The following is a 14,237-nucleotide window of genomic DNA, read 5'->3' as shown; positions in this document are numbered from 1 at the left end:
TTTTTGTGCCTATGTTCTACATAGTTTTTTTTTCTAGAGTTGCTTGTGTCACTTTTGTAACTAAGATTTCATCATAGAATCATAGAATGGTTTGGGTTGGAAGGGACCTTTAAAGATCACCCAGTCCAACCCCACCTGCCGTGGGCAGGGACATCTTTCACTAGATCAGGTTGCTCAAAGCCCCGTCCAACCTGACCTTGAACACTTCCAATGATGGGGCATCCACAACTTCTCTGGGCAACCTGTTCCAGTGTCTCACCACCTTCATCATAAAAAATTTCTTCCTAATCTCCAATCTAAACCTACCCTCTTTCAGTTTAAAAACATTGCCCCTTGTTCTGTCACTACAGGCCTTGCTAAAAAGTCTCTTTCTGTCTTATAAACTCCCTTCATATATTGAAAGGACTCAATAAGGTCTCCCCGGAGCCTTCTCTTCTCTAGGCTGAACAACCCCAACTCTCTCAGCCTTTCCTCATAGGAGAGGTGTTCCAGCCCTCTGATCATTTTCGTGGCCAGAGGGGAGCAGAGGGGGAGAATTACCTCCCCCGACCTGCTGGCCACGTTACTTTTTATGCAGCCCAGGATATGATTGGCTTTCTGGGATGCAAGTGCACATTGCTGGCTCATGTCCAGCTTTTCATCCACCAGTACCCTCAAGTCCTTCTCTGCAGGACTGCTCTCGATCACATCATCTCCCAGTCTGTACTGATACTGGGGTGTGACCAGTACCCCCTGCTCCTGACCCCTGGTTAAAAAAAATAAAGCTTTAATTGTAACTACAACTTAGTGCCATCATCATTCTGCCAAGGATCCCCAAAAGAACCTGTCTGTCCCCTTAATGTCGGGTGACATGGGGATTGCCCTGACCCAGGTGCAGGACCTTGCACTTGGCCTTGTTGAACCTCATGAGGTTCACATGGGCCCACTTCTCCAGCTTGTCCAGGTCCCTCTGGATGGCATCACTTCCCTCTAGCATGTCAACTGCACCACTCCACTTGATGTCATCCGCAAACTTGCTGAGGGTGCACTCAATCCCACTGTCTATGTCATTAATAAAGATATTGAACAATACCGATCCTAGTACGGACCCTTGAGGGACACCACTTGTTACTGAATGATAACTAATGCAGACAAATGGTCATAAGAACCTGTTAGGTTACTTTAGTTGCCTTTTCATTGGAGAAAAGCTTTCATTTTACACCAGAATCTTCACCTGCTCCTTCAGACTGTATTCATACAACTATTATGGTTTGCTTTATAATGGAAAATACAGATACTGCACAACAAACAACACTTTAACGTCATGTTACCCAACTACTTATTTTGTAAGGCACAATTTGCAGGCTACATAGGTAATGTATTCCAATTTCTGCCTTACTGTGTTTCAATGTAGTACTACATTATATTGGGTCCTAAATTGCTTAGCAGAATGATTAGTTCCTGATTTAATCTTATGGCTGAACATGATACTGCAGCTTGTTAAGGTCATTTTCTTGCTAAATTTTCAAATTATCAGAACTGCACCACTAGTTCTCATGGGATTCATGACAAATATTGTGGTTTCTACTTTCTACCTTCAAATGCATATGACTTCAACCATATTAGGAAAGCCCAGAATCATCTTCTTTCTGATTTCTGTGCTTCTGATGTAAACATAGGCTTGCTTTCCTGGTCATGAAGCCAGAAGAGCACATGACCATCAGGCCAATGTATGCATGTAGGGAAAAGATTTTTAAAAGGACCAAAACAACAACTATCTTTATGATCAGGAGTTATGGTTGTACTTGGCATTGAAGAGTATTTGTCTACGGAATTACTTCCTAAATGCTATTGCTTCCTATTCTTTCTTCCTTCCTCTTCTCTATGTAGAGCAATACAGTTTTGCTGGTCAGGAGTAAAAATGACCCCCCTACTCCTCTGTGTTAGGGAATATGGTCACCATTTGTACTTGTCATGCTCACAAAAAAGGAAGATCATGTCAAACCTCTATCCTGAAAAAGCAGGAGTTGGGCATCCATAGCTGATATTACACAACTACTTCTAAAGTGAAATTTATCCTTCACTGTCTCTATGCTTCTAAGCAATATGTTAAATTGGGAATATGTGAATATTATTCCCATATTCCAGTGACTACTTTGCTATAAGACAGATTGCAGAGGGCTATGATTGCATATCAAAGCCATCCTTGCTAGACTGCTCAACTGGTACCCCCAAATAACAAAATCACATGATTTTCTTCACTTTGTATTCCGTTCCCCTCGCAACTTATTCTCTTTTACCACTCTATTCCCCTCCCAAATAAACAGCCTGCCTTGTTTACGCCTTCCGCAATGGCCCTGGATTTGTTGACTTTATAACCTTATTTGCTCTTTATGATAGTGTCCCTCGTTATTTCTCCTTTGGTCATCACTTCTGCCAAGCTAGTGCCCCTCTTTTATTATCTATACTGTCCTGCTGTTTTCATGTTGCTATCTTGTTAATGGTACCATAGGTCAGGGTGGGCCATCTGCATATACATTACTTTCCTTTTGTTATCTGTTGCATTCTGAAATGCCTCATGTTGGTATTTTGCTAGTGGTGCCACAGGTCAAGATTAGCCATCCGCATGCATACCTTAACAGATGTGGTACACCTAAGACAGTAATGTCTGAATGGGATGTAGCACAGTAGTCCTCTGTCGTGGTTTAAACCCAGTCAGCAACTAAGCACCACACAGCCGCTCGCTCACCATCCCCCACCACACCCAGTGGGATGGGGGAGAGAATGGGAAAGAAAGTAAAACCCGTGGGTTGAGATAAAGACAGTTTAATAGGACAGCAGAGGAAGAGAAAATAATAATAATAATTATGATAAAAGAATGTACAAAACAAGTGACGCACAATGCAATTGCTCACCACCTACTGATCGATGCCCAGCCAGTCCCCGAGCAGTGATCACTACCCCCTGGACAAATCCCGACCCAGTTTCTATACTGAGCATGATGTCACATGGTATGGAATAGCCCTTGGTCAGTTTGGGTCAGCTGTCCTGGCTGTGCCCCCTCCCAGCTTCTTGTGCACCTGGCAGAGCATGGGAAGCTGAGAAGTCCTTGACCAGTGTAAACATTACTTAGCAACAACTAAAACATCAGCGTGTTATCAATATTATTCTCATACTAAAACCAAAACATAGCACAATACCAGCTACTAGGAAGAAAATTAACTCTATCCCAGCCGAAACCAGGACAGTATCCACCCCTTATTCTATACCATCTACGTCATGCCCAGGTCCTACCCTTTCCAATACATTCCAATTAATCACCACCACTTTTCCTGTCTTTTGATATACATACTGTGGGATAATTGCTGGAGGTGACTTAGAAATTAAACTTATATTCACACTTTTAGGTAAGGCACAGCATTGAAGAAGCTTCCCGGGTGGAATGCGGCTGACATGCAAGGAATCCATTCCATGGAAGTTCCCTAGGCCTGCAACCTTAGATGTTGGTAACGCCAGGGGAACTTGGTGTGCTGACTCTAAGAGGTACTGCCCGGAGGGTGGAGCGATGTGCAGATGCCGCAGCCAGGCTCTGTGATAATATGGGAACTTAAAGGTATTATGGAACGGATAAGCTGCATATTTGCTACCCTGGGCCAACAGCCTGCCACGTTTTTGACAAAATGCTGTCCTTTTGGTGAACTTTGCTCATTATAACATCATTATAATACCAAAACTCACCTCCATCCCAAAAGCTACCCGCCTCCAAGGTGTGACCACCCCTCACTGAGCTTGTGCTTTGAATTTTCCTAGCTTATACCTTTAAAAGCAAAGCAAGAAAACTTTACACCAATCCTAAACAAAGGTATGTATGACTAGAGTCACTCAAGCTCCACCCAAAAGGTGAAAGATAGCATAAAATGGCTTAAGAGAAAGAGAATGTTAGGGAAGACACCATCGTGTACCACTCTGACGTTTGGGATCAGTCGATGGGCTGAGCCTCTCTTCCCCGCTATCGGGACGCCTTTGGGTAAGATTCGAACACTTGGTTATACCAAGTGCCTCCCCAGGAAACTGAGAAATCTCTATAGAGTCACTTTATTATCTTTTAATGTGCTTGTAGCTGGCAGCGTTACTCATACTCTTGGTATTTGCACGTGCTTTGCAGACAGTGAATTTATCACCGGTAATCCAAAGAACCTGTGAGTCTGTTGCTCTAATAAACTGCACTCTTCATTAATCTAGCCGTGGTAGTTCTCATTGAACACGACCAGACTCTTTAAGTGTGGCCGTCATAGTTCATGCAACACGACTAGACTGGGGGTGTAGCGCGTTATTAGTGAATCCATAATCATGAAGTTCAGTACGCTGAACACGACCGGACTTAAAACATTGTAAATTAATGCTGTCGCCTTAGCGAAAGCCCTGAGAGGGCTCTGGTTCTGATAAGTGGCTACATATACAGTCCTTAGAAAATAAACTGTTGACCAAGTCCGAGACTAAGACTGGACCTACCCGCACCTAGACTCCTCTCTGAGAAGGAGTTTAGAAAGCAAGGGGGTCCTGTCTGAACCTCGTGACTCAATGGGAGGGTTCCCCCCCCAGCCACTCCTCAGACTCCTATTTGCAACGTGACAGTAACTCTTAACACAACACATACACACAGATATCATTCCCTTGGTCTATGGGCCATCCCAATAAAATGTCCGCTGAGTTCATTTAGTCCATGACTTTGGGCTCCATCTCTCATAACAGTCCTTCAGGGCAGGAGAGATGGTGTGTGGTGGTGGATTGTTGCATGCTGAAGCCAGTTCTGGTTCCATCACTGCTGCACTTTGCTTGGTTTCATCAAAGTTCATTCTTCATCAATCTGGGTGATTCTTACTGTAATACTGTTGATATGGCATATAGCAACCATAGTAGTGATGACACACAGTATTATATAGGAATTAACATCCTGCCTTTTAGTTTATCGGCTATTCTCACCCCAAAATCAAATCCCCTTGAGGTACACAGCAGACTTCCCCATCCTTTTGCATTACCCACCAAGTGCACCCAGGTCCTTGAGCAAAAGCAATCCCACGAATGGGTTTTCCTTTGCCCGAGGCAGGAGTAACCCAGACTGTCTTCCCCAGCATGTTTTTTACATGCACTACAGGAACTTTGTCCCCTTCTACAGGATGTAAAAGTTTTGAGTGGGCAGGGCCAGCTCGATTGGCAGATCCCCTAGTGTTGACTAACCAGGTGGCCTTTGCTAAATGTGTATCCCAATGTTTGAATGTCCCACCACCCATTGCTCTCAGTGTAGTCTTTAACAGTCCATTGTATCGTTCGATTTTCCCGGAGGCTGGTGCATGATAGGGGATGTGATATACCCACTCAGTGCCATGCTCTTTGGCCCAGGTGTCTATGAGGTTGTTTCAAAAATGAGTCCCATTGTCTGACTCAATTCTTTCTGGGGTGCCATGTCGCCATAGGACTTGCTTGTCAAGGTCCAGGATAGTGTTCTGGGCGGTGGCATGGGGCACAGGATATGTTTCCAGCCATCCGGTGGTTGCTTCCACCATTGTAAGCACATGGCGCTTGCCTTGGTGGGTTTGTGGGAGTGGGATATAATCAATCTGCCAGGCCTCCCCATATTTATATTTCAGCCATCGTCCTCCATACCACAGAGGCTTTAACCGCTTGGCTTGTTTGATTGCAGCATGTTTCACATTCATGGATAACCTGTGCAATAGTGTCCATGGTTAAGTCCACCCCTCGATCGTGAGCCCATCTATATGTTGCATCTCTTCCTTGATGGCCTGAGGTGTCATGGGCCCATTGAGCTATAAATAATTCACCCTTATGTTGCCAGTCCAGATCCACTTGAGCCACTTCCATCTTAGCAGCCTGATCCACCTGCTGGTTGCTTTGATGTTCTTCAGTGGCATGACCCTTGGGTACATGAGCATCTACGTGATGTACTTTTACAACCAGGTTCTCTACTCGGGCAGCAATATCTTGCCACAGTGCTGCAGCCCAGATGGGTTTGTCTCTGTGCTGCCAGTTGCTCTGCTTCCATTGCTGTAACCACCCCCACAGGGCATTTGCCACCATCCATGAATCAGTATAAAGACAGAGCACTGGCCACTTTTCTCGTTCAGCAATGTCTAAAGCCAGCTGGATAGCTTTCACTTCTGCAAATTGGCTCAATTCACATTTTCCTTCAACAGTTTCTGCAACTGTGGTGGATTGAACTTGGCTGGACACCAGGTGCCCACCAACCTGCTCTATCATTCCCCTCTCCATCAACAGGACAGGAAGAGAAAATATGACAAAAAGCTCATGGCTTGAGATAACGACAGGGAGATCACTCAACAATTACGGTCATGGGCAAAACAGACTCAACTTGGGGAAATTAATTTAATTTATTGTCAATGAAATCAGAGTAGGATAATGAGAAATAAGAACAAATGTAAAAACACCTTCCCCCCACCCCTCCCTTCTTCCCGGTCTCATCTTTACTCTTGAATTCTCTACCTCCTCCCCTCGAGCGGCGCAGGGGGACGGGGAATGGGGACTGCGGTAAGTTCATAATGTGTTTTCTCTGATGCTCCTTCCTCCTCACACTCTTCCCCTGCTCCAGCGTGGGGTCCCTCCCACGGGCTGCAGTTCTTAGCAGGCTCAATATGAGTCAGCAGTGTGCCCTGGCAGCCAAGAGGGCAAACCACTTTCTCGGGTGCATCAAACAAAGTATAACCAGCTGGTCAAAAGAGCTGATTATGCCACAGTATTCAGCGTTGCTGAGGCCTTACCTTGAGTATTGTGTGCAGTTCTGGGCTCCACAATTTACAAAGGATGTTAAGGTACTCGAATGTGTCCAGAGGAGGTGTCCTGGTTTTGGCTGGGATAGAGAACAAGTGGTGTTCCCCAGGGCTCTGTGTTGGGGCCAGTCCTGTTTAATATCTTTATCAATGATCTGGACGAAGGGATCGAGTGCACCCTCAGTAAGTTTGCAGACAACACCAAGTTGTGCGGGAGTGTTGATCTGCTTGAGGGCAGGAAGGCTCTGCAGAGGGACCTGGACAGGCTGGATCGATGGGCCGAGGTCAATTGTATGGGGTTCAACAAGGCTAAGTGCAAGGTCCTGTGCTTGGGCCACAGCAACCCCATGCAACGCTACAGGCTTGGGGAAGAGTGGCTGGAAAGCTGCCTGGCAGAGAAGGACCTGGGGGTGTTGGTTGACAGCCGGCTGAACATGAGCCAGCAGTGTGCCCAGGTGGCCAAGAAGGCCAATGGCATCCTGGCTTGTATCAAAAATAGCGTGGCCAGCAGGACTAGGGAAGTGATCGTGCCCCTGTACTCGGCCCTGGTGAGGCCGCACCTCGAATACTGTGTTCAGTTTTGGGCCCCCCACTACAAGAGAGACATGGAGGTGCTAGAGCGTGTCCAGAGAAGGGCAACGAAGCTGGTGAAGGGTCTGGAGAACAAGTCTGATGAGGAGTGGCTGAGGGAACTGGGATTGTTTAGCCTGGAGAAAAGGAGGCTGAGGGGAGACCTTATTGCTCTCTACAACTACCTGAAAGGAGGTTGTAGAGAGGTGGGGGTCGGTCTCTTCTCCCAGGTAACAAGTGATAGGACGAGAGGAAATGGCCTCAAGTTGTGCCAGGGGAGGTTTAGACTGGATATTAGGAAATTTTACTTCACGGAAAGGGTTATCAAGCATTGGAACAGGCTGCCCCGGGAAGTGGTTGAGTCGCCATCCCTGGAAGTATTTAAAGGACGTTTGGATGAGGTGCTTAGGGACATGGTTTACTGGTGGTCCTGGTAGTGTTAGGTTTACGGTTGGACTTGATGATCTTAAAGGTCTTTTCCAACCTATACGATTCTGTGATTCTGTGATTCTGAGTTAATTTTCTTCACAGAAGCTAGTATGGGGCTATGTTTTTGATTTGTGCTGAAAACAGTGTTGATAACACAGAGATGTTTTAGTTGTTGCTAAGTAGTGCTTATACTAAATCAAGGACTTCTCAGCTTCCCCTGCTCTGCCAGGTGCACAAGAAGTTGGGAGGGGACACAGCTGGGACAGCTGACCCCAGCTGACCAAAGGGCTATTCCATACCATATGACGTCATGCTCAGTATATGAAGCTGGGGAAGAAGGAGGAAGGGGGGACATTCGGAGTGATGGCGTTTGTCTTCCCGAGTAACCGTTACGCGTGATGGAGCCCTGCTTTCCTGGAGATGGCTGAACACCTGCCTGCCCATGGGAAGGAGTGAATGAATTCCTTGTTTTGCTTTGCTTGCGCGCGCAGCTTTTCCTTTACCTATTAAACTGTCTTTATCTCAACCACAACAATCTGGAAAAATCCTCCTGCTATACTGCTGTTTATTGTAGTCATTTTACTTGTACTACTGTCGGTTGTTCTGTGCAAGCCCCAATTTTGAATATGGTCTGGATGCTGTTCTTAGGGACAGTCCACCAGGGCCTTGCTGGTTGGGATTCCAACTTGTTACTTCACACATCTCAGGCACTGGTGAATGTCAGAAAGGGAACCGATTGTGGGATTTGTACACAACATCCTGCATCTGGGCACCAAGGGGTTCCCGTGGTGGGAATGCTGGTATTGGTGGAATTATGGGGCCATGCACCTAAAACTTTTGTCAGATATTACTCTATTCAGGCTAATCTCTCAACCACCATCTACCCACTGCCACCTTGGTGAAGAACAGATCAGAATTCTTCGTCCTCCAGAACTTTATGGGCTATGATCTGTCCCCTGATCAACTACAAACCATGCGGTTGTAATAAGGGAGTTCTTCCTAGTAATCATACAAGTGATGACACACAGTATTATATAGCAGTTAACATCATACCATTTAGTTCATTGGCTATTCTCACCCAAAATCAAATCCCCTTGAGGTACACATCTGACTTCCCCATCCTTTCGCATTACCCACCAAGTGCACCCGGGCCCTTGAGCAGAAGCAATCCCACGATTGGGCTTGCCTTTGCCCGAGGCAGGAGTAACCCAGACTGTCTTCCCCAGCATGTTTTTTATGTGCACTACAGGGACCTTATCCCCTTCTACAGTGCGTAAAAGTTTTGATTGGGCAGGGCCAGGTCGATTGACAGATCCCCTAGTGTTGACTAACCAGGTGGCCTTTGCTAAATGTGTATCCCAGTGTTTGAATGTCCCACCACCCATTGCTCGCAGTGTAGCCTTTAACAGTCCATTGTATCGTTCGATTTTCCCAGAGGCTGGTGCATGATAGGGGATGTGATATACCCACTCAATGCCATGCTCTTTGGCCCACGTGTCTATGAGGTTGTTTCGAAAATGAGTCCCGTTGTCTGACTCAATTCTCTCTGGGGTGCCATGTCGCCATAGGACTTGTTTTTCAAGGCCCAGGACAGTGTTCCGGGCAGTGGCATGGGGCACGGGATATGTTTCCAGCCATCCGGTGGTTGCTTCCACCATGGTGAGCACATAGCGCTTGCCTTGGCGGGTTTGTGGCAGTGTGATATAATCGATCTGCCAGGCCTCCTCATATTGATATTTCAGCCATCGCCCTCCATACCACAGAGGCTTTAACCGCTTGGCTTGTTTGATTGCAGCGCATGTTTCACATTCATGGATAACCTGTGCAATAGTGTCCATGGTCAAGTCCACCCCTCGATCACGAGCCCATCTATATGTTGCATCTCTTCCTTGATGGCCTGAGGTGTCATGGGCCCATCGAGCTATAAATAATTCACCCTTATGTTGCCAGTCCAGATCCACTTGAGCCACTTCAATCTTAGCAGCCTGATCCACCTGCTGGTTGTTTTGATGTTCCTCAGTGGCCCGACTCTTGGGTACGTGAGCATCTACGTGACGCACTTTTACAACCAGGTTCTCTACTCGGGCAGCAATATCTTGCCACAGTGCTGCAGCCCAGATGGGTTTGCCTCTGCTCTGCCAATTGTTCTGCTTCCATTGCTGTAACCACCCCCACAGGGCATTCGCCACCATCCATGAGTCAGTATAGAGATAGAGCACTGGCCACTTTTCTCATTCAGCAATGTCTAAAGCCAGCTGAATGGCTTTAACTTCTGCAAATTGGCTTGATTCACCATCTCCTTCAGCAGTTTCTACCACTTGTCGTATAGGACTCCATACAGCAGCCTTCCACCTCCAATGCTTTCCTACAATACGACAGGACCCATCAGTGAACAGGGCATATTGCTTCTCATTTTCTGGTAGTTTATTGTACAGGGGGGCCTCCTCAGCACGCGTCACCTCCTCCTCTGGCGATATTCCGAAATCTTTGCCTTCCGGCCAGTCCATAATTACTTCCAAGATTCCTGGGTGATTGGGGTTTCCTATCCGAGCCCGTTGTGTGATCAGTGCAACCCACTTACTCCACGTAGCATCAGTTGCATGATGTGTAGAGGGGACCCTCCCTTTGAACATCCAACCCAGCACCGGCAGTCGAGGTGCCAAGAGGAGTTGTGCTTCCGCACCAACCACTTCTGAAGCAGCTCGAACCCCTTCATATGCTGCCAATATCTCTTTTTCAGTTGGAGTATAGCGGGCCTCGGATCCTCTGTATCCCCGACTCCAAAACCCTAAGGGTCGACCTTGAGTCTCCCCTGGTGCTTTCTGCCAGAGGCTCCAGGTAGGGCCATTCTCCCCGGCTGCGGTGTAGAGTACATTTTTTACATCTTGCCCTGCCCGGACTGGCCCAAGGGCTACTGCATGCACTATCTCCCATTTAATTTGTTCAAAGGCTTGTCGTTGCTCAGGGCCCCATTTAAAATCATTCTTCTTCTGGGTCACTTGATAGAGAGGGCTTACGATCAGACTGTAATTTGGAATATGCATTCTCCAAAAACCCACAACGCCTAAGAAAGCTTGTGTTTCCATTTTGCTAGTTGGTGGAGACATGGCTGTTATTTTGTTAATCACATCCATTGGGATCTGGCGACGTCCATCTTGCCATTTTATTCCTAAAAACTGGATCTCCTGTGCAGGTCCCTTGACCTTACTTTGTTTTATGGCAAAACCGGCTTTAAAGAGGATCTGGACTATTTTCTTCCCTTTCTCAAAAACTTCCTCTGCTGTATTGCCCCACACGATAATGTCATCAATATATTGCAGATGCTCTGGAGCTTCGCCCTGTTCCAATGCCGTCTGGATCAGCCCATGGCAAATGGTGGGGGTGTGTTTCCACCCCTGGGGCAGTCGATTCCAGGTGTACTGGGCGCCCCTCCAAGTGAAAGCAAACTGTGGCCTGCACTCTGCTGCCAAAGGGATTGAGAAAAACGCGTTAGCGATATCAATTGTAGCATACCATTTGGCTGCTTTTGACTCCAGTTCGTATTGCAGTTCCAACATGTCCGGCACGGCAGCACTCAGGGGCGGCGTGACTTCATTCAGGCCACGATAGTCTACTGTCAGTCTCCACTCTCCATTAGACTTTCTCACTGGCCATATAGGACTGTTAAAAGGTGAGCGAGTCTTACTGATCACTCCTTGGCTCTCCAGTCGACGAATCAGCTCATGGATGGGAATCAGGGAGTCTCGGTTGGTGCGATATTGCCTCCGGTGCACTGTTGTGGTAGTGATTGGCACCTGTTGTTCTTCGACCCTCAGCAACCCCACAACAGAAGGGTCCTCTGAGAGACCGGGCAAGGTGGACAGCTGTTTAATTTCTTCCATCTCCAAGGCAGCTATACCAAAAGCCCACCGGTACCCTTTTGGGTCCTTGAAATACCCTCTCCTCAGGTAGTCTATGCCAAGGATGCACGGAGCCTCTGGGCCAGTCACAATGGGGTGCTTTTGCCACTCATTCCCAGTTAGGCTCACTTCGGCCTCCAATACAGTCAGTTGTTGGGATCCCCCTGTCACTCCACAAATACAGATGGGTTCTGCCCCTATATAGCTTGATGGCATCAGGGTACACTGTGCACCGGTGTCTACAAGAGCTTTATACTCCTGTGGGTCTGATGTGCCAGGCCATCGAATCCACACAGTCCAGTAAACCCTGTTGTCCCTTTCCTCCTCCTGGCTGGAGGCAGGGCCGCCCTAATCCTGGTCATAATATTCATTACCCTTTTCTTGTGTATATGAGTCAGGAATTTCTTCATTAAAATCAGAAGTAAGATCAGCCCTCTTACTCTGTCTGGGGAACTGTCCACTGGAAACTGGAGCAGCAATTTTCCTGGAAGAACTCCCTTTGGTGATTGTTTTTCCTTGCAACTCACGTACCCGTGCCTCTAGGGTGGAGGTAGGTTTTCCATCCCACTTCCTCATGTCCTCTCCGTGGTCACGCAAGTAAAACCATAGGGTGCCCCGTGGTGTGTACCCTCTATATCCTCTCTCTTGAGCAGAGGAACGCTGACTCCTAATAGCTGAGACACTGGTCCGTATAGGTAGGGAGTAGGACAAATCTTCTTTGAACCGTTTGAACTCCTGGGACAGTTCCCACACAGCTGAGACAAGGGAGGAAGAGATACTTTCTTCGTATTCTCGGAGGTTACTAGCAGCTTCATTCACTGTTGGACCGTCTCGATCTTTCCAGGTCAGTATTGCCAGTGAGTTGGCACACGACGGTGGTGCGTTTCGTACCAACTTCCGCCACATGGGTCTTGTGCACTGGACCTCGTCTGGATCTATGGGTGACCGCACGTCGTTCAGGTCACCATAAATCACTTCCAGCACAGCTAGTTCCCTCAGGTACTGGATACCTTTCTCCATGGTGGTCCATTTCCCGGAGCGGTATACAACATCTTCCTTGAAGGGATATCTCTCTCTTATAGCTGACAGGAGTTGCCTCCAGAGGCTGCGGGCTGGTTCCCCTTTTCCAATCGCTTTGTCAATGCCCCCTTCCCTAGAAAGGGATCCCAGCTGCTTGGCTTCCTTACCCTCTAAATTCCAGGCTATTGGCCCTGCTATCCCAGCATCGGAGCAGCCAGGTGGCAATGTGCTCCCCTGGATGACGGCTGAAATCTTTTCGCATATCTCGCAGCTCACTCAGGGATAGGGATCGGGTAGTTTTGGTCTCGTTTATGAGTTCTTCCTCTTCCTCTTCCTCTTCCTCTCCCTGTGATGGCCCTGCTCCTTCATCTTCCCTTTCTAAACAAGCTGACTTTCGCTTCCAGGATTTCTTTTTATGTATAGGGGCGACTGATACTGACATGGGTTCGTTCCCTGTTTGAACCGCAATGCTTGTAACAGAGTTGTTCGGTGCAGCTGCAGCCGCAGTGCCTGTCGCAGGGGGAATCGGAACAGCCGGAGTGCCTGTCGCAGGGGGGGCTGGAGCAACCGCAGTGCCTGTTGCAGGGGAGGCTGGAGCAACCACAGTGCCTGTTGCAGGGGGGGCTGGAGCAACCGCAGTGCCTGTTGTTTTGTCACCAGATCCTTGAGGGTTCTGAGTAGCGTTAAACAGGGCTCGGTAGGCATGGGCCAGACCCCAGCACATTGCAGTGATTTGTATCTCCTTAGAATTGCCAGAGTCACAGCATACTTTTTCCAAATATTCTACTAATTTTTCCGGATTCAGCACTTGTTCAGGGGTGAAGTTCCAAAACACTGGAGGTGCCCAATAACTTAGGCATTTGCCCATGCTATCCCACACACCCTGCCACTCATAACTATCCAGCCTTGGGGCAGATCTCTGGATGATATTCTTAAATTGCTTACTAACCCTGGACAAGATCGAAACAATATTCCCAAGCAATACCAATAGAAGTATCTTAACTACCCAAGGATGTTCAAGATACTGAAAAGTTACTGTAATGAAGGAGGAAGCATTGTAGAAGAAAGTAGTGAAGGTACAATTCTGCATTTCCTCCATAAAAAACCTCTCAGAGGAAGAAGTATAATTGCGAATTGTCTCCATAAGATGATACCTGACATACAGTAACGGTTTCAGTACAGCACTTAGATACCAAAATAAACCCAAGGTCACTGTTTTAATAACAAATCTCACAGGCAAAACATCACCAATTAAAGCAGAGCACAGCAAACTGCAAAAACCAACACCGATCTTTAACATGTACGGCAAAGAAATGAGCATGGTGCAGATCAGGTAAACCAATGCTAGGAACAAATGGATCAATATCACGTCCCACAACTACTAACAGATCTAAATTCCTTAATACGCTCTGGTTAATCTGTTATTATCTCAAACCCTTCGTGCCCCACGTTGGGTGCCAAAAAGGACTGTCGTGGTTTAGCCCCAGCCGGCAGCCAAGCACCACGCAGCCGCTCGCTCACTTCCCCCCCTCCCGGT

Source organism: Mycteria americana, unplaced genomic scaffold (genome assembly GCF_035582795.1).
Source record: "Mycteria americana isolate JAX WOST 10 ecotype Jacksonville Zoo and Gardens unplaced genomic scaffold, USCA_MyAme_1.0 Scaffold_44, whole genome shotgun sequence".
Taxonomy (NCBI): domain Eukaryota; kingdom Metazoa; phylum Chordata; class Aves; order Ciconiiformes; family Ciconiidae; genus Mycteria; species Mycteria americana.
The sequence above is the reverse complement of the archived record's forward strand: the minus strand, read 5'-3'. Positions refer to the sequence as shown.